This window comes from Colius striatus, chromosome 17, assembly GCF_028858725.1.
Source record: "Colius striatus isolate bColStr4 chromosome 17, bColStr4.1.hap1, whole genome shotgun sequence".
Lineage (NCBI taxonomy): Eukaryota > Metazoa > Chordata > Aves > Coliiformes > Coliidae > Colius > Colius striatus.
The window spans coordinates 9,028,801-9,056,242 of record NC_084775.1 but is presented as its reverse complement, the minus strand read 5'-3'; the positions used below and the strand labels follow the sequence as shown (position 1 = coordinate 9,056,242).

General features: G+C 40.3%; 1 protein-coding gene and 1 long non-coding RNA gene across 3 annotated transcripts in view; both read right to left on the bottom strand.

The window, feature by feature from the left end:
• The window catches only part of ZDHHC8 (zinc finger DHHC-type palmitoyltransferase 8), a 109,990-nt gene that overhangs the window by 28,171 nt on the left and 54,377 nt on the right, over positions 1-27,442 (bottom strand). The gene's annotated exons all lie outside the window — the stretch shown is intronic.
• Positions 24,045-25,015, bottom strand: LOC133627098 (uncharacterized). The gene is made up of 3 exons (XR_009819944.1): positions 24,853-25,015; positions 24,735-24,762; positions 24,045-24,227 (listed from the first exon to the last, which is right to left on the bottom strand). It is a non-coding gene; the product is annotated as an uncharacterized LOC133627098 (long non-coding RNA).

The following is a 27,442-nucleotide window of genomic DNA, read 5'->3' as shown; positions in this document are numbered from 1 at the left end:
TCAACATTTCAAGAGGCTATAGTCTTATGTCTTTAACTCATATCACATGGCATGAAGAGTACCACAAATTTTATAGGGCTATATAAATTAAGTAGAGCCAAGAGCAGTGTATAGTCCCTTAAAGGAGTACCACCACCAGATTTTTCTGAGATAAAAACTAAATCCCAGGATTTCTGATGTGCACTGTGATGTCTAGGAGCAAGCCCAACACATCCTAACACTACTTTTCTATTACAGCTTTATTATTGTCAAAGAAAGCTGCATCCTTTGTGTTTGCTGGCAGGATCACAGTCATTGCAGAAGTCAAAGGCAATATCCTTGGACTACTGAAAAGTTCAGTGACAGAACACAGCACTTGATGTGCTATGTCTTGTATCTTCCACAAGCAATGAGACTTGCCTCACCTAGCCTATCTACAGCTCAGAAGGCTCTTTGTTTCCCATGGCCATTATTCCTCACTGCACAATTGATGTTGAAGTTCAAGGTAGATGTGAATATAAATGCACAATGGGTGCTCTATTCCAAGTTAGTTTGGATTTCTCACTTGAACCAGAAGGCCTGAAGGATAATATTGCTACTGCTGTGGGTACTATCAAGAACTGCTCAGGAGAGAAACCTTCCATGGTTTTGTTTACTGTAGAAATTAAGATCCAGCACACGCCTCCATGGCACACTAATTATGGATCTGAAATTCTTCTGAACGAAGCACACAATTACACAGGCAGCATTTTCCTCATAATTATACTTCTCCAATACAGTGTGATTCTGCTCATAACTCAGAGGACAGTAATTCAGGGTGACAGATTTAATCTCATTTATCCTATTTGCTCCTGAAGCCCTATCCTAATAAAATGGAAAGTTAAAAAGATTAACAAATAGGATCACACAACTCGCTAGGTGTCAGATGGACTTACACATCATCAGCTGCCTTCCTCTGCTAAATTAAACAACAAATAATCCTTTTTGCCTTTTTGCTTGGTGCTTTGCAGCAGGACATGTTTGTGTCTTATAATTATAGTTGAGACATAATTAAGTAATTGAATAGGACATTTTTCTTGACTTCTGCTCTAAATTAAGATTTGGTGGTTTTCATTAAAACCTCAGACATGCTTCAAGAGGTAGTAAGCCATAGAGGATGGATGGAGCCTGGGATTTGAAGAGCAGAGTTTCAGTCTTGGCTCTGACATTGGCTTGCAGAGTGAGTGAAAGCCATCTGCTTCTTCCCTCTACCCCAGCTAAGCCTTTTACAAATGAGATGTGAACTACTGACAGACCATCCTCCCCACTGCAGTACAGAGCAGGGATCACCTTTGATTTTGTAAATCAAAAGGTGTCTGTTAGGGCCAGGCTGGTGGCCCTGGTGTTTGCTTCACTGGAGCCCAGCTCTGGCCACTCACCACCATCTCCCAGAATGGGCAGGAGTGACACACACCACTCCTGCTGATCGGCTGTTGTGTGATGATTTGTCTGTGATTTATCTGAATCAACAAACCCAATGAGTCATACTATGCTCTGCTTAGAGCATAACACACACTTATGCACACAGGCTTCTTGGGGTGCTGGGTGTCTGGAGGCCAGAGATGAGAAGCAGAACTTGGAGCAGGAGGCTACACCTCTTCTCTTTCTAACTGAAAAACAGTGATATCTGCTTGTGTGCACAGAGAAGATGTGGGAACCTCAAGAGCAGGGACAGGCACCCCAACTTTGGATACTTACCCACACCTAATAAGAAGACCAAAGGATTTTCTATTTGGCTGCTCATTTGCACCTAATATTTTATTTGAGATTATCACACATCCTTACTCTCTGTCTCAAACAGATGGTTGTTATGCAACAAAACAATTTCTTTCTGTACAAATCACAAGGCATGGGTTTATAACATGGAAAAGAAAGCATCTCTTAACTTGAATCAACTTAGTCCACCATTAGAGTAGTAAAACAGTATTATGAAGTAGTGGATTCAGTGCATACAAGTACACACAGCTCACTGAAGTAGGGACTAATTAGCAAGCAAACATAATTTGACTAAGCACTGGTAATAATTCCTCTCCAAGAGCTTCTAGCCAAACCCAGTTCAGAACATGTACCAATTTGTGTACCATAAATTCCACTTAAACAATTACTAATCATCAGCAGATCCAACTGAAGATTTAACATTTCTATTATTATGCTGATATCCAGCAACACTGGGAGCTGGACCCATCACCCCAGGTTGCCCAAAAACTGTCCCACCCAACAGTCTTGATGGCTGAGATGATACATCAGAGAACAGACAGGTACATAGAGGTGAAAGTCCTCCTAATCCAGCACTGTGCCATAGTTGGACCATAAATGAAAGGGCTATCAACTGACCGATTCTGAACACTCACAGTTTAGAAGAATTTGGAATTAGATGTAAACATTGTACTTTAAAGCCCATTCCACCAGTGTGTATGCAGGGCAGTGAAGGTGAGAAACAGCACCCAAAAGGCTGTACCAGCTGGCACTACAGAGCAGAAAAGGGCAGAGCTCTCCTAGTCTTTAGTAGTGAAAAGCTAACACATTTCTCACGTTTCTCTCTGGGCAAGATTTTTCCATTTATATGCTCTTTCCTACACTGAAATCACAGAAAAGTACCTTTCTGGAATAGTAACAGAAGAAAAAAAATTGCTCATTTTCCCTTTTTTTTGTCACTGCCAAAGATAGCTTGGGGATTATTGGACATCTAAAAATACTTTCCAAGGAGCTAAGACATCTGTAGGTTTAACAAGGCATCACTGGAAATAGTCAGGAGAGAACGCATCTGAGTGTCATAACCAACGTGAAACAGAATGGCAGGTCTTATGAAAATAGCTGGAGGTTCAGGGTAACCAGCTCCTTTGCTCAGCTCTGCTGCATCAGGTTTTGATAAATGAACTAATTTCTGCACCATATCTTACTCATTGGCACGGCTGCAGATAATATATTGTTGCCATAGCACTACATCCTCACTGTGAGTACAGCAGTTGTACTGATAGAAAGTGATATCGAAGTAAAAAGATGGCAAATCCAAGTGTTACATAAAAATGGGAAAGGGAGAAGTAAATACTGGAGAATTTACTACTGAAATACAGAAACTGATGAGAGCTGAATGCCACATGGAATGGCTCATGCTGGTGATAAGTGGGAGCCCACCAAAACATCTGCTCTGGCCAGTTATCTATCACAAGAGGCAAAAACTCCCTGCAAACCCCACCACCAAAACCCTCATGAATTTCATGAACCTCTTCCTAATTGAAATATAGCCAAATACTAGAGACAGAGGTTCAAATCCATCACCTGCTTAACTATGTTTAATTATTCACAATAAATGTGCTGGGCTGAAACTCCCTCAGGTTTAACAAGAGCTGATGGGGTTTCAGTTGACTTTCCATTACACCTTGGACTCTGTCCAAAGGCTAGTGGTTCATTTCTGGCAAAGTATAGATCAGAGGAGTTAAATCAATTAGAAAGTCAACTTGACATATAAAGGTCCTTGGTGAAAAGTCTTATCTGCGCAATACATCACCCCAAAGTAAAGTACACTCTACTCTTTTCACAAAGCTGCTTGAAAGCTTTGGAGCATCTTCCCTTCTTCCCTTTTTTAAACAGCCTTTGGGTATCTAAGAAATGACACCATTGTCATGTGAATTGATGTGGGAGAAAGAGAGAAGGAACAAGAATACCAATAGCTAATTCTGAGTGGGACAACCACAGGGGTAAACATATCCATCACCATCTTCAAGTTCAGAAGCCATTCAGACATCCCAGACATATTGCACAGGAATAGGAACCCTGCAGCCAGCGGGCAGGACACAATCTTATGAGTTACACAAATGATGTGACTTTACATTGTGTGCACAGTGAGCAGATAGGGCTGGACTGGACTGCAATCAATGCACCAGCTTTCAGAAGTGTTCTCTGCATGCTCAGGAGCTCCTGGGAGCCCAGAAACCTGGTAGAGCACCCATAAGCAAAAAGACCATTTACTGCTGGGAGCTGCATTCAGTTGCTCACAGAAGCAGGGTTTGGCAGGCAAGGGCAGAGCTCATTTGCAAATACAGATCAAACCAGCAAAATCCATCTCTACACAGTGCTCTGAAATTGGTGTTGCCCTGCAGTGAGTTAAGGATCTACAGAGAGCTGGTTAGCACTTATTGACATATAGGAGAGCCCTGGGCAGAGTTTTTGTTTTGCTATACTTGTAAAGGAATGTGCTATAAGAGTGTAGCATCCCTTCAAATGCTCAGGTTTTTATTTGCACCTCAAATTGAAGGCATTCATTTGCACACTGATTCTAGGGTGTATATATAGGCTGAGCTTCAGAGTACACAGTAACATTTTTTATATTAAGCGAAGGATAATGCTTACATTACTGAGACAGTCAGACTTCAAATGTCTAATGGGCTGCAAGCAGAGTCACCATGAGCAACAGTAAACACTCCAGTCGATTGCCACTTGATGGGCAAGTCCAAGGAGACTCTGTGCACAGGTTACAGAGTGAGCACACAGATCCAGGAACAAAACTCCTTATATAAAGCTCCTGGATTGTTTTTCTCAGCCCTGGACTTCATAAAGCCTAAAGAATCACACAAGATAGAAGAGACAAGGACAAGTGTAACTCTCAGACTTGCACTAACTTTTTATCAGCACTGCGCTGAGCAGCCGGAACCGAACTCCCCTTTTTCCAGTAGCTCGTGAGAGAGCTGAGTGTGTGGGTGGTCTTTGGGTCATGACAGAAGAGGAGGACAGTAAGGAGTCTCTGCAAATTAACTGCAGCAGGAGAGACACTAGCTGTCCTGTCACACTGAACGTTTTAAATCCATTTGGTTAGAAAAAGAAGGAACTGCTGCCCAGCAACATTCCTTTGCAGTTCTGTCTGCATATGGCTGGCCACCAGCAGCTCTGCACTGCAACAGCTGAATTACTTCCAGCCCATTCCAAAATTCACATAAGTGAATTATCAAGCCACAGAAACCTTACTAAATGGGACATCAGACAATTACTTCCAAAAGATGCTGTCTGAACCAGGAACTCATGACATAGCTGAGTTCTCAATGCATGTGGCTGCATTGCCCTCAGTCTGTGTTCCCATATGCACCACTTCCAGCAATAATCACAGTCCAGCTGTCCAACATGGTGTCCAGGGAGGTCAAAAGATACTTCACAGTGTCTGAAAGGGACACACATGCTACATAAGCTGAGTTTTGCCAAACACTTTTGAAGATGCCATGTGGAATGCAAACTTGTGCTTCTAACTTGTAAATGCCACATCTACCATAGCAGTGCTAAAATGAGACAGTCTCTCAAGCCCAATAGACCCCTGTTTCTTTGAGTAATGAAGAACACAATTTATTTGTGTGTGAACCTCATGATCTTCCAGACCTCTCGGCAATCTGTAACCCAAGTTTTTGTTGGAGAGATGGAACTGCACTTGAGAGATCTCCTGCCTCTCTGATGGAAAAAATGCACAGGATAGCTCCTTCCTGACTGAAGGCTCTTCTCCAGGATCTTCCCTGTTGTCTTCATCCTTGTCCATACAGGCATGAATCCACTAGCAATGAAGAAAGGTGAGCTGGGCTGCTTCTACAGAGTTGCTTTTTAAAACAAGTTCAAATTATCAGCAGCCTATTCAGACACACTTGAGGTGATCTCAGCTACTGGCACAGAAGGATTTGTACAGACTTTGTTCACTGTGTTACCCAACCACATACTGGCAGAACACATCTAGTACACATTCAGTGTTTCAATTCATGAACAGTGGTGTAGTGGGAGCAAGGTAGCTCATTCTAAGCATGCTGTGATGAGAAAGAGAAACAAGTAAAGAAATATTATGAGATAAGGAGGGGGGCAGAAACATCAGTGAAATGATACAGTCTATATTACCTTTGTTGAAAAGTTAATTTGACATTTTAGCTACTCCTTTATCCACATGAGTGGAAAGAAATTAAATGTCACTAGATACCACCCCTTTACAGCTACTGGAGAAATTACTTAACCAAAAGACAGCATCTATTAAAGTATGTGCCACTTAAATTAACAATGAGCCAATGTGCATAAGGAACACTCAATATGAGTTCTGAACTCTGTGATCACGTCCTCAGTGGATTAGCAGAGAAAGGGGTAACATAATGTTCTTTCCAAGATGGAACAGAAAGAAGCAAAGCAGAGGACATCGGCAGAGATAGTCCAGGTGTCTGAGCTCAGTCCTGGACAGCCTGAGTGTCAGGGTGCCTGTCATGGGTCTGCATCAGGGAGCATGCTGCCTTACTAAAAGTCTGAATTAAGAAGAGCTGCAAAGGCTGCTTGGGACAGTGGATGCTGTGGGGAACATCTTATTGAAGGACTTTATCTCTCTACTACACGTGCCACTTTGCTTCACAAACCAGCAGTAAGACACCAGCTGGCCCTGTCAGGGATGTTGCATGGCCTGAGCTGGAAGGACATGAAGGACTGTCCAGCTGAAGGTGAAGTCTAACTTTGCTACCAGAATTCAGGGGTTTGGGGAGGGCACACACCCCAGTCAGCTCTAACAAACTTGCCAGCTGCTCTGCAGTGCTGAGACAGCTCAAGAGCCTTGTACAAAGGAGGAGAAGGAAAATCCTGTAAGGCTGGCAATAGCAGTTAAATTTCTTCCATGAACTGGGAGCAGTGTGTAGGAAATTTTACAATTAATTCAGACCAGAGATTCTTGCAGGCTTGTCTGTATCATGTATTGCCTTTGAAATCTGGAAACAATACCTGTCCATGGCCTGAATAAAACATTTCAGAGCTGCGATGCAGGTTCTTTTATCTAGGCAATAGCTTGGTTATGCAAGAAGGAAGCCAGTCCTAATCTGAACTCTCTTAATTGAAGATTTCTAGACAAATATAGAGCAAAATTACTACAGTTATTGCAAGGTATGAACCAGAAAGACTAGAGGCTTTAACAGAAGAAATGATAGAGGTACCTATATTGCAAACAGATACAGAAGATAAGGTAGAAAGTGCAAACATTCTCATATATCAAGTACTGGAGTAAATATATAATAACAAAACAAAAGTCTGTCTCAGAATCTCATCTTTAATTTCCCTCAAGAACACCATCCCAAAGAGATTCTATAGAAACCTAAGTTGAGAACATGACATGAATACACGTAATTCTCACTACATTGAAAAAGAACATGAGCTTAGTGGGTATAAGGGGGCCCTAATATATTAAGATTTTAAATGGAGGGAGGAAAAAAAAGTAAAATTATTTTAGCTGAGACTTAAGGAAGAAAAATACAAGAGATCTTTAAGTTTCAAGCTACAAAATAAACTTTCCATCTGGGAACAACATGCCTGTGGCCACCTGCTTTGGGACATTTTGTTTCTTCCGAAGCCATCAGTGGGTACCAGCCACCTCTTCAGACAAGGTATCAGAGGAGAATGATCACTGATTCAGTTTATTTTGGCAAAACCTTTAATCTTAAACTGGAACAGACCGAAATATTATGGCCAAGGTAATAAAACAGATTAGGATATGTCATCCAATTCAGCACCTATCACAGACCCCATGTGTACCACTTCACTCGGCTATGCATTGTTCTGATAGACACCAAGTCTTTCCTCTGCAGGATGGATGCAGACAACAGCAGGGCAGAACTGGGGTACTCCCAAACCAGGCCACATGTCTCCCCTGGAGGACTGGGGCTGTTTCAGGGCACAGCTGAAAAATCCTCATTTCTTCCAGCAGAGGGTAGTGGGACACACAAGCCAGCAAGTTATCATTTTAAGATTATATTGCCAAGTGAGAGATGTGTGCAGTTGCAAAACAAAATCAAGGCTGCAATAACAATAATAAACCAAAATGACACTTCTTAGTGCAGTGAAAATTAAATGCATTCCTCCATTTGCATACATCAAATGAAGAAACACTTGAGCTTGTTCTCATTATCTCCATCCTTCCCCAGTAACATTCTTATCTTCATTCCCCTTTCTAATTGTGGGATGGGACACCCCCAGGCAGCAGCCAGGTCAAAGCAGACTTTTTCTGAACATCTCTACTAGAAATCTGTCTTCTCTTTCATTCTATAGAGATATTCTCTCTTCCTTGAGTCTCCCAGAGAAATTACTGAATAACTTTGAGGCTCTTTTCCTCTTTTCTTCCTCCCATTATCTTGCTGCTAAACTAAATGACTGAGCAACAACATACACGTCTTCATTCAGCAGAGGAACACAGTGCTGTTGCTGCTTTAATTCAGGTTTGTGGCCATGCAAAGGCATTCTCAGATGTCTCCACAGGTCTCACAGCCCATGGGCAGATCTGCAGGTAGATGTCTCCAGCTCAGAGGCAAAGGTGACACATGCAGGAGATTCATGGCTGTTCCCATGCGCTCTCTCAACAGGTATCAAGAAGAGCCACTAAAGCAGAAGCACAGCTATACTCTTCTCAAGCTATTAAATGACTGTGACCCCCTGGCTTACATAAAGCATTTCCAATTTTAGCAGCCCAAACCAAGCACAATTCCCAAGCCTCTCCTGCCTGCACATCAATGACTGCAACATCTCTGCCTGCCCTCTAACAGGATTAGGGCAGGCTTCTGAAGGCAGCTTCTCCTGCAGGTAGAATCTTATTACAGGACATATCAGAACAAAAAATGCTTTTGGGGAGCAATAAAACCCAAAACCAATCCACAGCGGCTGTCATACTAACCGCTTTTCATTTAAATGATGAAACATAGCATCACCATCTTAGGTCAAAATGTTTCTCAGCTTGGACAAAATGTAAAGAGAGTCTTCCAATATTTGTTTTGGTGCACAGGTATTCAATTCAAGTTGACAGAAAACAAAATTACTTTGCTTAGAAAACATCCTAAGAGTCACAATGTCTTAATTACAGAGACTGGGAAATGGGATTCAGCCTGTACACAGATTTGTTTCTTGCCAATTCGGCTCTAAAGTGCAAGAAGGTGGGGATCGCACCAGCAATCATGATAGCAGGAGGAAATGCTTTACTCATGTATTAAACCTCAGAACTCACTAACAGCCTATGGGGTTTGTGATTTTGGGGTGTGGTTTTTTTCGAAGAATCACAAAGTCATCCAAAAAGGTACAATTATGTTCTGGGCCTGATGAATTACAAATAATCTTCCAACTCTGTTGCCATAATTCAGGTACATAAACCATGATTACAATTACCTGAGACACATTAACAAAGTTTAATAGACTCCAGAGTCAAAATGGAACAGTTAGCAGCATCTGTACCAAAACAGACTATGGAAATGGCATGTGTGTCACCATCCGCTAACGATATGCAACAGGCAAACCAATTCAGGGAAAAAACCCAACAAAAAACTCCACAAAAATATCCAAACAAAACCTCCCAAGTTTCTTGATGAAACTTGTTCCCATTTCCAAGAATCAAAGTGAATATTCAGCTTAAGCATTACACTTTCCAGATTCCCAGCTGGGACCAGAATAAGAAGCATCAAGGATCTTATGATTTAACTGTTGAGAAATTTCCAGACCAAACTTTCAAGCAAGAGGTCTGGATACAGATCTGAACTGTGGGATATGTCTATGGAGTTCTACCATTCCTTCCAATAGCAATAGTTAGCATTAGTATGTGTACTTTTTTAAATACCCAGTTGCTCCTGAACTTTAATGAACTTTAATTCATGCTTTTTCCCTTGACTTAAACCAAAGATTAGGAACCATCATTCTGCTTTTCAGAAAATTATGAACATTTATTTCTTGCTGAACACCTGTCACAGTGCAATGAAAATAACGAATTGATCAGTTTTTCTGAATGAACCCCTTATCCCTCCTGCCCTTCTTCCCTCAAATATTTCCTTAAAATTATATGTCATATACAAACTAGTTTTGGCTTATACTAGAAAACATCTTAAACTCTGGGATACATTACAATCCCGTTCAACAGCAGCCAGAGTCTACTATAATCATTAAGGGAAGCAAGGAGCTGCACATCACAGAATAGCCACAGCAACATAAGCAAAACTTGCAGAGTTGGAACTGCACTTTCACCTCCTTTGATTTGGGAGTGAGGGTGTGGGGAATAAATAAAAATCCCCACCAAAACAGAGTATCCCATTCACTACAGTCCTTTTCTGAAAGTGTTTTATTAATTTGTTACATAACACCAACAGTTCCAACCTTCCTGGTCTCATATGTCACTGTCAAAATTTTGGGTAGGGAATTTTAGGTTTACATGAGTACTGGAAAATCCAAGCACAGAGCTACAACTCACATCCTGAAGAAAATTTCGAAGGAAACTCATAACTTCTCAAAATGTAGTACAATTCTACCTGACTCCAAATGGCAATAACACTGTAAAAATGAACCACGTTCTGCAAGTTAAATTCCTGAAGTACCCTTTGGTGAATACGAAAAGCAATTTCTTTTTTCAGAGGTAAAAAAAAAGGTCCCTTTTTCATGTCTTAATTCTAGGATATACATTTGAATCCTATAAAAAATATTTCTTGTGCACCTTCTGGGCTAAAAACGGCTCTTTTTTTATTTACCTGAAGAACTACGGTCAAGTCATTAGAGTAGGTGATCTGGTTATTTTTCTCACCAGTTTGTCTACATATCTCACAATTCAGCCAATTGTTTACTCTGAGAATGCCTCACCATCCTCGGCAGTGTTAGGAAGTTTTCCTTTTAAATCAATATAAAGATGTGTCAATAAAAATTAATGGGAAACTGTTATAACCAGTCTTATGAGAAGTTCATCAACTAGGGATAGACACAGATTTACTGAAAGAATGGATGAAAGCAGTGAATATCAGCAATAGACTGGTAAATCCTTAAATCAAGACACTTACATTGCTGCAGGTCAGACACGGAGAAGCAGATGTGGGTTGGGGCTCACCCGCTTCCTCATCTTCTGTCACAGCAGCCCTCCCAAAGCTTCTCACTTGCCATGTTTATACCTATTTCTCTGACACACTTTCAGGCCTGTTTCCATACACTACAGTTAGGAAAAGAGCCTTTCACATTGTTGTTTCCTTAGTCATGAATGACACCCTCATTTTTGTCAGCTCTTCAACATTTGCCATTAAACACAGATATCAGCCGGGTTTTTTGTTCTTTTTTTTCCCACAATACCAGATCAATTGTGTAATTGACAAGCTAACAAATCTGTTTGCTTTTCATGGTGTTTGCTTTGCTTTGCTTTTTTGTAATCAAACAAAAGACTGTTTAGATCTTGCTTTTCCCCTCAAAACAGACTGCTGATCATACAGGCACTTTTACTTTGTATTTACTTCTTAAAAACATATTCTCTCTTCTCCCTCCCAACAACAGCTCAAGGCAAACCACAGTCCCTGGGACATGTGGAGGTTGTGGTTTTAATCAATCCCTTCCAGCCACAAACAAAAGTAATCATCTTTGCTGAAGTAATAAATGCCTAAGACATGTTAGTGTTTCTGAATTGCAAAACTCTGTGCTTGCAAAGCCTATACAGAAAGCAGCCCTTCTTTAAAAAGTTATTAAAAAGAAAAGCAAATCTCCATGTTGTCTTTACTGTGCAAGATGAGAAAATGCATCTGCCTTGTGTCTTTGGTTATTAATATGCAGCAGCTCCTTTAGTATCCCTTGCTTCTCTTGAATTCATATAACCATGGCTTTAGTTTCCCAGGGATGTTTTGTGAATGTTGGGGGGGAAAAAGGCTAGAGAGATTGATACAGTCATGGTAAAGATACAGCAAACACAGCCAGCAAGAAAATGCAAGTATCCTCATTCTTAATAGTAACAGATGCCAAGACAGCAAAACCCAGCCTTGAATCATAAATGTTTTAAACTATCCACAATTTGTGCCATCAAGACAAGGAAAGGGTTAAAGTGAATCCAGAATATCTTACTAGACCTAGAAAAAGCAGAGTCTGTCCAGAGAGTTTTCTCTCACCGGAGCCCCAGGACAGCACGGTATCTGCAGAGTTAAAGGACTTCAAGAAAGCTGCACCCTTCTTAAAAGTCAATTTGGGTGTGCACTTCTGGCAGAAAGGCTGCCTGGGCAGCAGAGGGGAGGAGCAGGCAGGAAGAAACAGATACACTTTCTACCAGAATTTTGCTTCCTAGATGTTTGACTCAACCCTGAACGCTCACCTTCACAAACACGCAGGCACTGAATTGTTCAAATTACATGTAATCTTGTGTTTATGACAGCACAACCAGCAACAAAGAAGAGACCTTAAAAGTGCTCAGCTCTCTTCAAGCAGGAAACAAGACCGTGGTGACAGGCTAGAGAATGCATGCCTTGTTTTTCCACCACCCCATGATGCACACATACCACACTGAGTTCGGGAAACTCGAGTGAAACTCTGTGCACAAGCTCTGAGCAATTGTCTGCAAGACAGCTGAATCTCCAGCTCTCTCACTGTGAGTTAGCAGTACAAATTACAAAAGGCAGAACCTCTCTGGAACATCTCTCTTGCAAATTGTTGTAATTTCAGCTTGGATGACTCTGCCGGGTCCACAGGGAATGATTTCCAGCATTCGTTTTGGATTAAGGGTTCCAAAACTGTGACTCAGGAGACAAAGCAAATGATCTGCAGCTGTCTCACAGAGCCATGTTAAATGGTGAAAGTGCCAATCCCATGTGCCTGTGCCAGCGGGTCCTAAAAGAGCTTGAGTCCAGCAGTTATCACCTGATCTAAAAATTTTGGCATCAATAACTGTGTCAAGTTGATTTGCACACTGATAAAAATGTGACAGATTTGTTGAATAACCTCTATGGAAAAGGACGTGGTTTGTTTAGGCATTAACTAGTAAACTTGTTGGCTCAAAAAAACAACACAACATTTTCTCTTTTAATGAAATCTATTGTTTGCCCTTTGCTTTTGTGTTGAAAGCTACTTCTAACACCACACCTTGCTTTGTGTGCAAACAATATTACAAACAGTTGTGTTTGGCTTAACATCTAGTCTAAGGGCAGCAGCACTTCACAGAAGTTAGCAAAGGCAAACAGGCAAAATACAAACTGCATCCTCTGGATCAAAAAAGGTTTTCAGAAAGGACACATCCATTGCTTATTATTTCTCTGGCAACTTCTGAATGTTGGAAATGCCTGGATTTTTCAATAGGCACAAAGTCTTTTTTTTCTGATAAACAGCAAAGTAAGTACAAAGGAAAGGCATGTTTAAAGTTTGTCTCTTATGAAGGCATTTTGTGTATATTCAGTGAAAGGCATCCATATAGTGTTGCTTTACCTTCCCCTCCATTTTCAGTTTTCATACTGTCACATTTTAGTCAACCAGTTGTTGTTAAGTTGTCCCCAGTGTTCTATGAGCTTTCCTGTATCACACCACTCCTAGGTGTCTGCTAGACTGTGAGAGTCACCTTGAAATGTTTTGCTCCTTATGCATCTCCTTTCTGCAGAGTGGGTACAGCTTTACAGGTGGATGCTGCCAGCCACTGTTGGGTAATTAACTGCAGTCCAGTAGAAAAACTGCATTAGCATGGCAAAACCTAACATTGATCTACTAGATCAGTGCAAATCTGCAATGCAGATGCAGAAGCCTACTTAGCCGGTTCATTGAGATATTTTAAGTTCAATAACTGAAGCAACTCTCTTAGCGAGCTGCTCAGCTCCTTCCATCCTGTGGAAGATTCTTCATCATCTACTATACTTCTTAGTGGGTGGTTTGCACTTTGAAAATCCACTCTTTAAAACAGTGAACATGGTCATGCCTGCAGTGTTTGCAGACTGCAGAGATACAACACAGGAACTAAATCAGCATGAAGAAACACAGTGCTGTCAGTATTATAATCATTTAGTGCAACTTCTCCTACTATCACAACTGTTTGAGAGGATAACAGCTGAAGTGAAGATGCACGCTCAGCTCCTAGATACTCCCAGTTCTGCTCTGTCTTAATGTGCCTGTGAACTCTGACTCTTTAAAGCTTCTGCAGCAATACCTGCAACTCCACTGTGTCAGGCTCCAGGTCCATTCCATATCTACATTAAGCCACATCACAACATTTACAATGTAGACTTTAAAATTAATTGATAATGTAAACCAGACTAATAGACACACACTTCTACCTAAGCACAAAGGAAGACAGTTTTCCCTGTGTATTATTACATTCCTTGCTTCTGAACAAAGATCTGACACGAACAGGGCTGTAGTACCAAATGCAGGGAATCAAAAACCTACCTGCCAGCACAGCTGGAATTGAGCTCCAGCTGTAGCCTGCCTCAACCCTGATCAAAAAGGGAGAGAGCAGCCTCAAATATTTGCCTTCTGGAGATCACCAACAGTCACAGACATCTTGATATACTAGACAGCCCCTTCTACTGAACTGCACATGGAAAGGAAAGAGCGACTTTTACAGCTTTTCCTACCACATCCAATTGCATCAAGGACTGAACTAGTTAAACCACTCCTCCATGCCAGCTGATAAATTCTGTTCAGAAACCATGTAAGCATTTTGAAAAAGGTTTGATTAGAGCTGCTTGGAGGCCTGGCAAGCTGCAAGAAACTTATGTGACCCACTTATATTGCTGATCAGAAGCCTTCTCCCAGCAGATGATGGGACAGTGACAGGGCATAAGAACAGCCAGTGAAATTTCAGGGGAAAGCTCTCCACATAAATATTCTGTTCATTGTAGTTCATTGTCTCCAACTTTCTCTACCATCCCTATGTAGCATCACAACTTTTTTGGGCTCTTGTCTACCAAGAATGCCAGGTGCCCTCATGCAATTTCTCTAACTTTTGCTTTGAACTTGTTTGCTTTAATGGAGCTTTTTTATAATTCTGAAAGACTTTGTGTGCTATTAATGTGTCAGGAACACTCCTTGTGCATAAAGATCTTACATGCTGTGCAGGAGGAATCCTTTAGAATTGTTAGCTTTTGACCGAAAGAAAGCTCAGAAAGAAGCCCCTGATAGAGCACAAGTGGCAGTGATGGTAAAGTAGGAGTAAAGGGCTGTAGCCATCAAACAGAAAACTAATTTACTTGGATCATGAAGTAGATGCTTGGAACACATGTCAAGGCGAGATCAAAACAGCCAATTGTTGCTGTTACTTAATCTTCTGTTGTGTGGAAAAGGGAGTTAAGAAATTCTTTTCAGCCAACGTGACTGTCTAAGCCAATGCCCAAGGCAAATAATGCTCTAAACAAGAAGGCATTTTGTTTAACTCTGCAATAAATACTAAATTTGCAAAGAGGGCTGTCTGGTTGCAGTCTCCTCCAGTAATTTCCAGTCAATACTTCAAATTTACACAAATGCATAACCATACCTAATCCCCCCACCTTCAAGTCTCACCTCCTTAAGACAGCAGGCATGAAGTTGGAAATGAGAGCTTAAAAGTTCAATCCTTGAAACAGAAAATCAGGCCACTTCCTTGAGAGCTGACACATGTCATCTATTTGAAAAAGTGACATTTAATAGGGCACCATAGCACATGAGATCCATTTATGGATTTTTACTGGTAAGTTACTGAAATCTTTTCATAAGATTATCCATCACAGAACATTTTCATTGCAGAAGGATCTCTAGCAGAAGAATGAACTGTCAGAAGCAGCTCCTGTAAAATGGGCATTAGGAACAACTGCAAGTTAAGGCAGCAATCTGAAACCTTTGCTTTCAAGGGAATCCATCCTTGACAAACTACCACCAGCCTCTGACTGCAATGCTCCTTGATCTTTTAGCAGCTATATTCTTCATACAGTAGATTAGCTGATTAATTATTGTTTACTCTATATATTTTTAATGAAAAGATTGTAAAATGAAATTTTGACTGAAAATGGTACATGCAAATCTGTGTCTTTATGCTGAAAATATCTGTAAAACAAGACAAATCCACAAATCCTGTTTGCAGGTAACAGGAGCAGACAGACTATGCCTGCCTTCTTCTCCACCACAAGCACTACTACTTATGACCAGATTTCTGCACGATGGCATAGCACACTAGGGATACTCACCCAGGTACTGCTGAAGACTGACAATGATTTTGAATCTAGCACCATCTCTGTGGAAAAATAAAGATGTGGGATTTTTTTCCTTATATGATTCAATGCAAGGCACAATCTCCTGCAGTTATTGTGTTCTGCAGGATAAGTACAAATCTACCACCATCTCCTTTTAGAAGCTTACTTGCATATGGCCAGTCTAAGGCTAAAATTAATACACTCTAACGTAATCACAGACCATTAATGGATTGGACCTATATCTTGAAAATTGAGGATCTGATGTGCTATTGAAACCACAGAGGCTTGAAATGGGTAAGTAAAAAAAAGTATGTGTGCCCCAGTATAGCTCTTATACCCAGGTGCATCTCGCTCCCTCTTCGCTAATTCCTCACCAGGCACATGGCCCATTCATTGACAAGTGTGTTTTCCCAGTTTGGTTTCCTGGGAGTCTCTACTGGCTGCACATCAAGCCAAATGTTCATTTTGCTATCAACATAGCCAGGGGGCTTAGAGATGCTAGCCAACCCTTGTTCAACTAGTGTTACTGTTTCACAACATGTCATGCTTGGTGATATTGAAAGGAAAAGCCAATAAAAGGAAAAATTAATCTTGTGATTAAACACAACACTTTGGGTTGCTGGCTGCCGACACTGGCACCATGCCACCCTCTCCAAGGACAGAACAGAACCTGTCTGCTGTCTTCACCAACAAAAGGATTTTTACTAAATAAGGATCCCTTGCTGTGAATGATGAAAATGAGCAGCTTGGCAAAGAGACCTGGCCAATCATCAATTACAGCTTTGTTCTATCCCAACTTAAAGCTGATACTGTCCAGTCTCAGACTGAGATGATCAAAGTACTGCTCTTACAGAATTTCTGCATGCCATGTAAGTCACAGTTGAATTCACAATGTACAGATTTTATAGCAAATTTATAAGAGAATAAGAGTTTGAAAATTTGTTTTTAAGATATTTGCATGTGTCACTGCAGAGTACAGATTGTGTTGAAATCTGAATCCTTGGGGCTTGCTAAGCACCTGCTCCCTCAAAAGCAGGCTTATATGCCATTGAAAGATTTGTGCTTGTCCTTTGGAAAGAGATTAATTGCCTTTCAACTATGAATATTTGCATTGGATACTGCGTTAGTTATGCCAAAGTCCTCTTTGATACTTGCACTCGAGCATAAACTGGAGTTTTCATGATCAGTTATAAAATGTTCATTTTTATTCTGGCAAATGTTAAAGTTTAAATTAAACTCTGCTTAGAAAGTCTCCCTTAGGGAAATTCAGATATGCAAATGTACTTAGTGCAATCTAGAAAGCTCACAGGCATGGTCAAATCAGAATGCACTTCTGAATGACTTATCACCATCATTATGTTAGAGAAATATGACAGAAATTCCATCCTATAAACGAAATTCCATCTTATAAACAGCTGGTTCTGGCCTCTATGTTATTTGCAAATGGAACCCCTCCTCTTCCAGTCCTCTCTCCCTCCCTCCAGTCATTCTTTAGTCAACCACAAAATGTCATCATTTTATGTGTGAAGCATTTTGTTAGAATTTAACAGCCTAAGCACTGGACAGTCTTTCCTAGTCCAAAAGGCCATCATCTATGGCAAATGACGTGAATGACCAATATAACTACCATCACCGCCAAAACCATCAACAAGACCTTCACACAAAACCATTTTAAATATGAAGAACTCCAAATCCAAAAGACTCTAATGCTTCTAATTCACATGATTGGTGATGTTACAGTATACCCATTAATTTTGTCAGCATCAAGTCCTCTCAGTGGATCAGTGTGATGATGAATGATGATGCTTATAAAATAGCTTTCTAAAACTCAGTTCCATCCAGCAGCTATATACAGCTGTCTCTTGAAAGTGCAATGACATTGCTGCTTCCCAGTAATGAATGGTAGAGATACTACTGCTTCTCAAAACAAATGTTGTCTTTATGAAAACCTCCCAATTTCTATGTTTTACTATTTTCAGCCATTCCTAAACTGCATCAAAGGGGATACGTAAGTCTCACTAAGAGGTTTATGAACACACAAATGTTTTGATCAGAAGAAATCTTTGACCAAACCTTTCGTGATAAATAGCAAAATATCAGTTTCTGGAATTAATATCTCAAGCTTCAAATGGTTGTGGCAGACAAAAATAGTTCTGAGACATAAATCATACAATCAGAAGTATGAATCAGAAGTACAATCAGAATACAACCTGCTTGTTTGTGTGCTTTCCCTGATGAAGTAACCATAAGAAGCTGTTCATCAGCTCACTAGGCAGGAAAAACTATATGTTGATAGAAAAAGTTGTGTTACCTAATGCTATGAATCCATAAAAGTGATGAATAGCCCTAATGATGATGCAGCCTGTGAGAAGATGCTGTCAGATCACTAAGCATAGCTGGATGATTTGTCAGTGTTCAAAGACGTTGAGTTTTCTATCTTCCACTTCCTCCCTCAGGCTCTTTGCACATGTACACATCCTCCAAAATCATCTTTCATTACAGCTTGAAAATTGTATTTTTTCCTCCTCTTCTCTCTATTCACCTTAAATATCCTCCAGGTTTCTAGGGCTGATTTTCAGTGCAATCTCTCCTTCCTCAGAGAGGCTTGATTTGTGCACCAATATTTATTAGTGGGTTTAGGCTAACACACTGGGACTGTGATTATCGTGTTCAGTGTTGTTAGGAAATTCTTTGTTGTCGCAGTAGCTGAATGCAGTCATCCTACATATGAGCTGCTTTTTCCCCTCTTGTGGCTACAGACAATAAATACTGCCCATGTATGCTTTTTACAGAGCAGCAGATTGGTGTTTTAAAAGATTAGTCTGATTAACTGGGATTTCAGACCTGTTCTGCAAGACACTAAAAATCTATCTGTAGTTTAAGTTCTGGGAGAAAAAGCAGTCAATTCTCAAATGTATTATAACAGAGGAACAAAGTTCCTAGTAAAACCAAATCCAGAAGTGAGAAACACAAAGGCCATGACAAATGGAAATGGTAAAAACAAAAATACCATCAGGAAAGCAAGATCACATTGAGGTTTTTACTTATGTAAGCAATTCTGCTTGGGCCAGAATGACTGTGCATATGAGCAATCTGCCAGCGATGTTTTCAGCTAGACTTCATGGTCTAATCACACAGATACAGGTAAGAAGGTTAATTGCAGCATTCTTTATGTTGTTCACAGGATGAATGCTCTTCTGACTCAGTCATAATGCTTGAACTGAAATATCTCACAGGCGACATGAGGAGCAGACATGAAGACTAGAACATCAGAGGTTCCAAAGAAACAAAAGGAAAAACTTCTTCACTGGAAAGGTGAAGGAGCACTGGAAGCGGCTGCCCAGATGGGTTGTGGAGTCTTCTTCTCTGGAGACATTTTAAACTCACCTGGACAAGTTCCTGTGTGACCTACTCGAGGTCGTCCTGCTCTGGGTGGGGGGGGGATGGACTGTATGAGCTTTCAAGGTCCCTTCCAACCCTTAAGATTCTGTGATTTTAGTATGAGAAAAGTATCTTAAAAAACACAGTATAGAGAAAGCATTTTTCACACTTATGCAACTAAGATAATTTCTACTCCTGCTGTAGGATAATATTTTGTGTACAGTGAACATAGCCCTGAACAAGGACATCTCAACTATGACACACGGAAAAGTGGATATCTTTACAATCTCAAACAAAGCAAGCTTTTGACCTGCCAGAGGAGGAATGGAGATACAGCAACCTCATTTTTGTCTCAGGTGACTCTGCACTGCATGACTCTTACTTTGCAAATCCTCCACAACATGGCCTGGTTGGGCTTCAGGGCAGCTGAAAAAACTCAAGTGGAAACTGCCTATGTTTGCTTGACACCTCATTTTCAGGCCGCTTGTCATCTTGGTATTAACAATGTAATGGCAGTTCTACTGTGGAACAAATTCCTTATAAATATGGATTTACAAAACTGAAATGCCTAGGTAATGAAGACAGCTTAGACACACAAGCCCACAAGTAGGATCATTTTTAAGATTGGTTGTAAAATGTGACCAGACTGACAGTATACAACTGAACTTCTTTATAGATCTCAAATATGAGAAATACACATTTAAACAATACAGCAAAGGACAAAAGTAGCATTAAAAGACTCAAATGCAAGTCAGAGATAAGTAAATACAGTATTTTATTACTGCACTACATTTTCAGGCTGCATAAATAATTGTACATATATTCTGTGGCTAAGCCACTGTGACAACTATGACCTTATTGTGGCAACAAAATGCCAGGAAATCCCCTGAGATTCAGCAATATTTTCTGACACCACAATCCTGCAGCTATCTCCACAAGCAATTAAAAGAAAACGCTGCACTGCCTCCTGCTACATTGCAGAGGGCTGGATAAGGCAATTCAGCCTGCCTAAGAAAAACATTGAAGATTTATGACTAGTAACTGACAACTGCCAGTCAGCCCTAACATACTCCATGCAACTGCTTGAAGTGGTTCAGATAGGCTTGCAAGCGAAATGCTACACTCTATTCCCCTGAAGATGTGAGAAGTATCTTCCAAATAGGTTAATCTTTCTGAAAAGGAAAAGCTATACTCTCTGCAGTTGTGGAAGATGCTAGATTGCTTTGCACTCTCAATACCCACCTTTCTTGTCATCTCTACCACATACAGAGAAACTGGGCCACACTGCATTGAGTATGGCAGCAGCCACCAAGAGTGTCCCAAAGGGGAGACATTCAGCTGAGTCCAGTCAGGCACCCAATCAGTTGCTATAAAATTCTTGCATGGCTGGAGAAGCAGGGAGGCTTGCAGCTGGCTAAGACATGCTGGTGCTGGCATACAAAAAAATGCTCTGGGAAGGGACTAGAAGGGCTGTAGATGCTTCCCAGGGAGTAAAGGTAAAAAAATAGAAAAAGGCAGTAAGAACTGACTGCCTTGGACTAAGAGTGTAAAGGAACAGTAAGTCAAAAGAGAGGGGAGATACTGAATGTAGGAAAGAAAACAGCAAGCAAAAAGTACAGAGGACAGAAAGGAGAGCAAGAGTAAAGTAGGTGCAGAAAGTGTTGCAAGAAAACATTAAGTCTGTTTCCCACGGTGCTACAGTAGTGACATACCCAAGACAGTTGGAGTATTTTTGTTCCAGCAATGGCTTCAAAGAACACAATTCTTCCACCTCATGCCCTCTACCGTGGTTCTCAATCCACAGTAAAAATCCCTACTTCAGAAGGTACATTGACAATCAACTATGCTTGTCCTTAGAGTAGAGCAGGGTGCTGAACATGGAAGGGCTTGGCATCACACGAGATTGGTCACTGAATGCTGCTAGGAAGAAATATAGTGCCTCCTTGAACTCAAAGCTACCAAGGCCACTGCCACAGTAAATTTATCAGCATTTCCAAGGTTAGAATCACAGATGAGTCTCCAAATCATCAATATAGTCTTTAGCTCTTGTAGGTTATTCATACAAATAGTTGTGATTTTCTTGGAGCAGTTCTTGCCTGGTTTTGGTTCCCTGTCCACTATGAGCTGAGCTCAGCTTAAATAGCTGACAGCACGCTTTGTGATTTCTGCACTGGACCACAGAGATGCAGCCTGCGCGCAGCATCTGTGTGACAGCCTCTTCCTCAGGTTGTTCAATAATTACTGTGTCCACCAAAGGACGTGCTGTGCAGGACTGACACATGGGAAATGATTTTAACACATTATTCAGGATTTTGCCAGTTTTCATCACACTTTTCTATTACAAGCAAAATCACTTGCTGAAACTATTAAAAGACCTGGCATCAAATAAATCAGAGCCTTGAACTCCTGCCTGAAAGGTCCATGCCAGAGCATTTTAGACTCAATCAAAAGGCAAAGTCTGCAGACAGACAGACAGACCTTTAAACTTCATTTACTCAGGCTGTACCAGAAGCATCCAGCACTAATACAATTCTAGCACACATAGCAATCATTTGTTCTGCTTGACAAAGATCATCAGACATTCGCTTGAATCTCCCACTGAAGTTCATTTATGGAATTCTGCTTTCCATGCCAGAACCAAACACTCACAATGAGCTGGGCCTCATTTTTTATAATGAGCAGTCAGCAACATTATACTTTTCTTATACTCTGCAATTTTAAATTTGCAGGGTATAATCCTGAAAACTAGGATTAAATATAATATGTTTTGAGCTCACTCATTACAGGATGACAGGATTCTAGATAGACCATGAACAACTGTATGTTAAATGTACTCAGAGGCCCAGTATGTGACAACAATGCACATAACTTAGCAATTCTGCCTGGAAAGGAGGGTTTGTACAATTTTACTCAAATACATTTTTTTCTTTTAGTCTTAGTAAAAATCCAAACCAAGAGGCAAATTCTGAACACTGAAGTAGTCTGCAACTTACTGGCAACTCCCCTTAAAAATATTAGATTTTATTCCAGGGCACAAAAATGGTACACATTTTTAAAGTACCTTAAGCTGGTCTCTGACTATAACAAGGTATCAACTTGCTTTTACCTTGCAGCTGTAATTCCACAAGTGCAGAGGTAAGTGGCCTGTATGTCTAATTTATATATGGACATTTCCAACTTTCAAAGAGGAAAATGTGATTTAAGTACAAGATCATCTGCCAAATTCCTCCAGCAATTACAGATGTTTCTTACATGTTTGACCTAAGAGGGTTGACTGCTGAAACCCAGACTTATCCAAACCACTACAATTTCCTCTACAAGCCATTTGTCTAGAGCAAAAGGACAAGAGGAGATCTAGATTTATAGATCATGACACGAACTTATAAATCTTCGCTCTTGGTTTATGATTTAAAAGACATTTAAGTATGGAGTTTGTCAGCCAAAGTAGCTTTTGATGCTTTAATCATGTGTTCCAGTTTAACAAAGCAGAAGCAGCACTTGCATTTCCCTGCTTTAATGTAAGCCTACTGTATCCACAGCAAGAAAGCATGTAACCAACCTTGCAGAGTATTGGAACTGCAGCTGCTGACTCCACAGGGGAACAGCCCAAATGAGATACCTTTTCAAGCCTGTAGGGATCCCTGCACACCAGAAGGCAATGCTGCTTCTCCAAACCCACAAAGAGTTTGCCTGACATGGCAGAACAGAGACGCTATTTACAGTCCGTTCAACACAGAGTCTTTACTGTGTATCACTATCACTCAGAATAGAGGATGGGCTTTAGTTTTTCAAACAGCTTGTCTTGATTGATGTGAAGCAAGCCCAGAACAGCTCTCATGTTCTGTTTCTCACTCTGGATCAAGCTGTCCCCAAATTACTGTTGTTTGACAATTTCAAGATGATAGACCTGTCCTCAGTTTCCCATAATTTACCAAGCATTAATCATTTTGGGTGACTACTCTGAATATGTAATTTTCAATCTTTGTCAGATAAATTTTTCAGCTATTTTTTTTTAAAACAAGCAAAACACTTCTTGCCCAACTAAATTCTGGTAAGTTAATCTTTGTGATACTAATGATGATGATGTTTTGGGCTTAAAATCTGGCAGGGTGTTACCGCTGACTTTTCTTCAAACCCAAACTTCTAATCATATATTATCCCAATTTTTAAAATAGCTTTAGCTGGTTCAAATCCCCATTTTTTCAGTGAATGAGCTATTCAGAAATCCTAATCAGGGACCCATTTTACTAGGAGCTGTATAAACACAGCTGCTAGGAAGGGTCTGGTACAGATTGTAACGTAACGGTTTGAATTCTGTTTGGAGAAGAACCTCACAGTGGCAACTCCAACATGCCAAACATGCTTCTGTGACCCCAAAAGAAATGTGATGTGGTCTGATTAAAAATAAAGTGAAATTTAATACTCAAAGAGCAGAAGGTGGAACCAGAGCAACCATGATTTAAGTTATGTGCATTTGCACAGAAGAGTAACACATGAGTAAGAGAGGAAGAAGAGTAGCTGAGGAGGAAAGACAGCCCTGAGGAAAGAGAGGTGAAAACAATCTGAGGCAAAAAGAGCCAAGGAGGCCAGTTGAGACCTGCTCTGCCTACCAGAGTGCTGCTAGCCCTGACAATCAAAGCTACTAGGGAACCACCAGTCCTGAAAGGAGGCCTCCAGGATTCAGCAATAATGTTGAATGCTCTTCAAATTGCATTCTGCTTCATTTTCCTTCAAAACTATTCACTGCTTTCAGGGTCCAGAAGAAATCCACTGTGGAGCAGATGGGTAAATGTTTATCAACAAGCAAACTGACTCAAGGCCAGGAGAAAGCCCAAATGCAATGGTTCGAAGATCAGGCACATGAGGCTACAGGTGGAAGGTCTTGAGTGGACTCTTTCAGGTGGTTGCTTCCACATGTTCTTCTGGAAGCTGCGGAAAAAGATGAAATACTGGTTATACACACTTTCCAGTGGTTTTAGTGAGAGGGGTGAGGAAGGGGAAGGTTACTTGGTTTATTTGCTCAATGCTGAAATAGCTCCTAGTTCCAGATACAGTTATAATCCTAGCAATCATTTTATTGTGTGACCAAAACATATCTTTGAGATAGTTTGGCTTTGACTTATTCAGTATATATAACAGTGGTAAGGAGTTTTCAAAAAGAGTTTGCAGTTGGATTGATGGACATTTTAGAATGCAAGATGAATCACTCAAACTACTGGGGTAAAGCAAAAACGAACACTGAATTCTCCTTAACCCAAGAAACAAAATAATAAATTATCATGTTTTACATGTAATTTATTATAGAAAAAAATGGACTAGAAAATTTTGCAAGAGATCTGACTTCAAAGAATATTTGAATTTCAGATTGAAAGGATTCCTAGTGAAAAATCTTTTTGGAATGGTGTGGAATATGTTATAACTATCTACATTGCTTACCTTCTTGTTGGATCTGGAATTCTCATTCCTAGGAGAGAAGAGGAAGATATCAGTGTTGTATTGTCAGGCTGAGGCTGGGGGATGCTGTTAAGAGAATTTGTAAAATCTATCTACTTACCTAACTCTGCGCATCTGAGGTGAGGAAGGTCCCTGTAATTCTGATTCTTTTGATCATCTTCAAAAAACAAAAAATCCCGAAAAATATAAAAGAAAGAAAAGAGGAGGCTGCATCTCAGATCACAAACGTTGGTGTCAGTGATGGCTGCTGCAGTTCAAATAGGCTCTGGCAAAGCAAATCATGTTGCACAGCAGACGACTTAAATCTGTTGTCAGTCCCACCTATACTATACAAAAAAAGGGCATTGTTCATTCAATAACCAGCTTAGTTTGGTTGAGCTTTTCTTTGGGTATTTACGTTTGTTTCTTAAATACTAGGTTCTGTAGACTAGTCATTTTTTTTTGGTACAGAATAAATAGTTCCTTTCAAAAATCCCATTATAGGCTATGGATTTTTCCCCCAAAAAATTCTACTTCCACTTAAATTTGCAGTCTTCTCTTGCTCTTTCCCTTCTGGCAAGGTAACACATCATTGCCTATTCTTTGGCTTGCTTGCTTGTTTATAAGAAGCAGTCTGGCCTTCCTAACAGATTGCACCTGTGAGAGATTTGACCAAGCAACAAAATCACTCCCAGGGATATAGCTTTTAACCACACTCCTTATTAATAATCTCTGGGATGAACTGTGTGGACTGTGGTTTTTAGCATGTTCCTGACTGACAAAATCTTTCCATGAAATGGAGCCTTTAGTCTCATTACGAGGAACCTTCTTGCTGGGATTGATCTCAATGCTCATTTTCTTTATGCAGACATTGCTAATTTGGAGAGAGAGATCAGGATAGCTGAGGAGAACACCACGGGTCAAATCAAGGACAAGAGACAGGCCACTTGGTAGGGTAGCTACAAATCCCCATATTTTGCTGCAATATATGATTTGTACATCAAGCATTGCATTAAGAAATAAGACACAAAACCCACAAGTAGTGTATCGTGTTCAGTTCTGGCAACCTAAGTGGGCTACGAAGTCCAAGCCCATTAGGAGGAAGCCTATACCCTGCGTTTGACATAAGTTTGTTCTTATACAGCCTCTTCTTGTAATATTACCCATACACAGCAGTGTTTCACTGTATGGCTCACTTTTTCTGTTCAGCTTTGGAACAATCCTGATAGAAGATATCTTATTTCTACCAAAACAGTTATCCAGATTCTCTGACAAGACACAGGACAAGCTAATTCCAGGCATAAACCAACTGCAGGAGAGTTCAAAGAGTTTATTCTCCAGCTTTCCTAAGAAACTATTGATGGACTTCTGATTCCTTATCACATCTCTTCCACTGCCATGTGGCTGACATTACTTGTAACTTTAAGCACAAAAAAGTTTCAACTATATTAGTAAGCATGAAGCAAGAAATTACTTTTGGTGACCTTAGAAGATTGCTTACATGTCAACTAAGTGCCTGTTGTTACTGATATATCCTTTTGTTGATTATCCAAAGCCTCAGAGACTTCTTAATTTTGTACAATGTGTTTACTACAGCTACTGACATAAATCAGTTTTCTTGAGCCTATAATGAAATCTTTCTAGGATAGATGTTGAGTTGCTCATAAGTGTTTGTTTCACAGTTCTGGAAGCTGTCATCTTCTGCCTTCCCCAGTGCAGTAAAATGCAGATTTAAGTTCAAATTTCTATAGTTGCTGTCACCATGGACATTTGTCTTTTCTACGCAGTTCTTCTCACTAGAAGAGTGCTTGCATGCTCTTTGCTGAGGTTCAGCTGCTATCTAGCTTCACAGACAACAAATTCAAGTCAGTAGCTTAGATATTATGAGATTGTTTTGCTAAAAGGGTTTTTCAGGAGGACAATGAAGATCTTTGTTCCAGTCTCCACCAGTTAAATTAACAACTTGGAAGTTTTTCTGACTCAGACACTGACAGCACATCCAAAAGTATTAGGGGTATACGAGCCTTTACAACATCATACCCTAAGTGGGATACTCTTAAGTGTGGTTACAGCCAAATGTCTTTCCATTTTCATAAACTCAACAGAATCTAGTTTGATTCTTTAAAGAACTGCCCTAAAGAATTAGCTAAAAGATTAAGTTACGTTATCTTCTTAAGTACGAGAACGAAATTATGTCACATTTCGGTTTTTCCTTTATTTAAATTATCTTGCCAAACTGTAATTAAAACATAGTTTAGGCTGTACTGATTTTTTTTTGTAGTAGTAGTAGCAGCAGAATACAAAAATAAATGTAAATCTCCTCATAGTTCTTAAAATGTTAATCTAGAGCTTAAAACCTTCTTTCTAATGTACACCTTTGGGACTGATTTTACATTTTGATTATTAACAGCAAAGGTTTTTTTGAGGGGAGGTAAATGTTTATTTCCAAATTAAGAAGAAAAAGGTTGCTACTAAACAAACTGATCTTCTCAGTAATCAAATTTTCCCCATCAAAACTAAAGAACAACTCTCAAATGAATGACCTCTTACACTGAGACCTCCAGACATAAACTGACCACTGTCACAGCAGAGAAAGTGGCAAGCATCAAGACGTGCCAGATCTCAGTTTGTAAAGCGCCTCTGCTGCCTCATTCTGGCAACAACTTATTTGTGACCCCACTTGTCAAACAGTGAAGGAATGCACTGAGGAT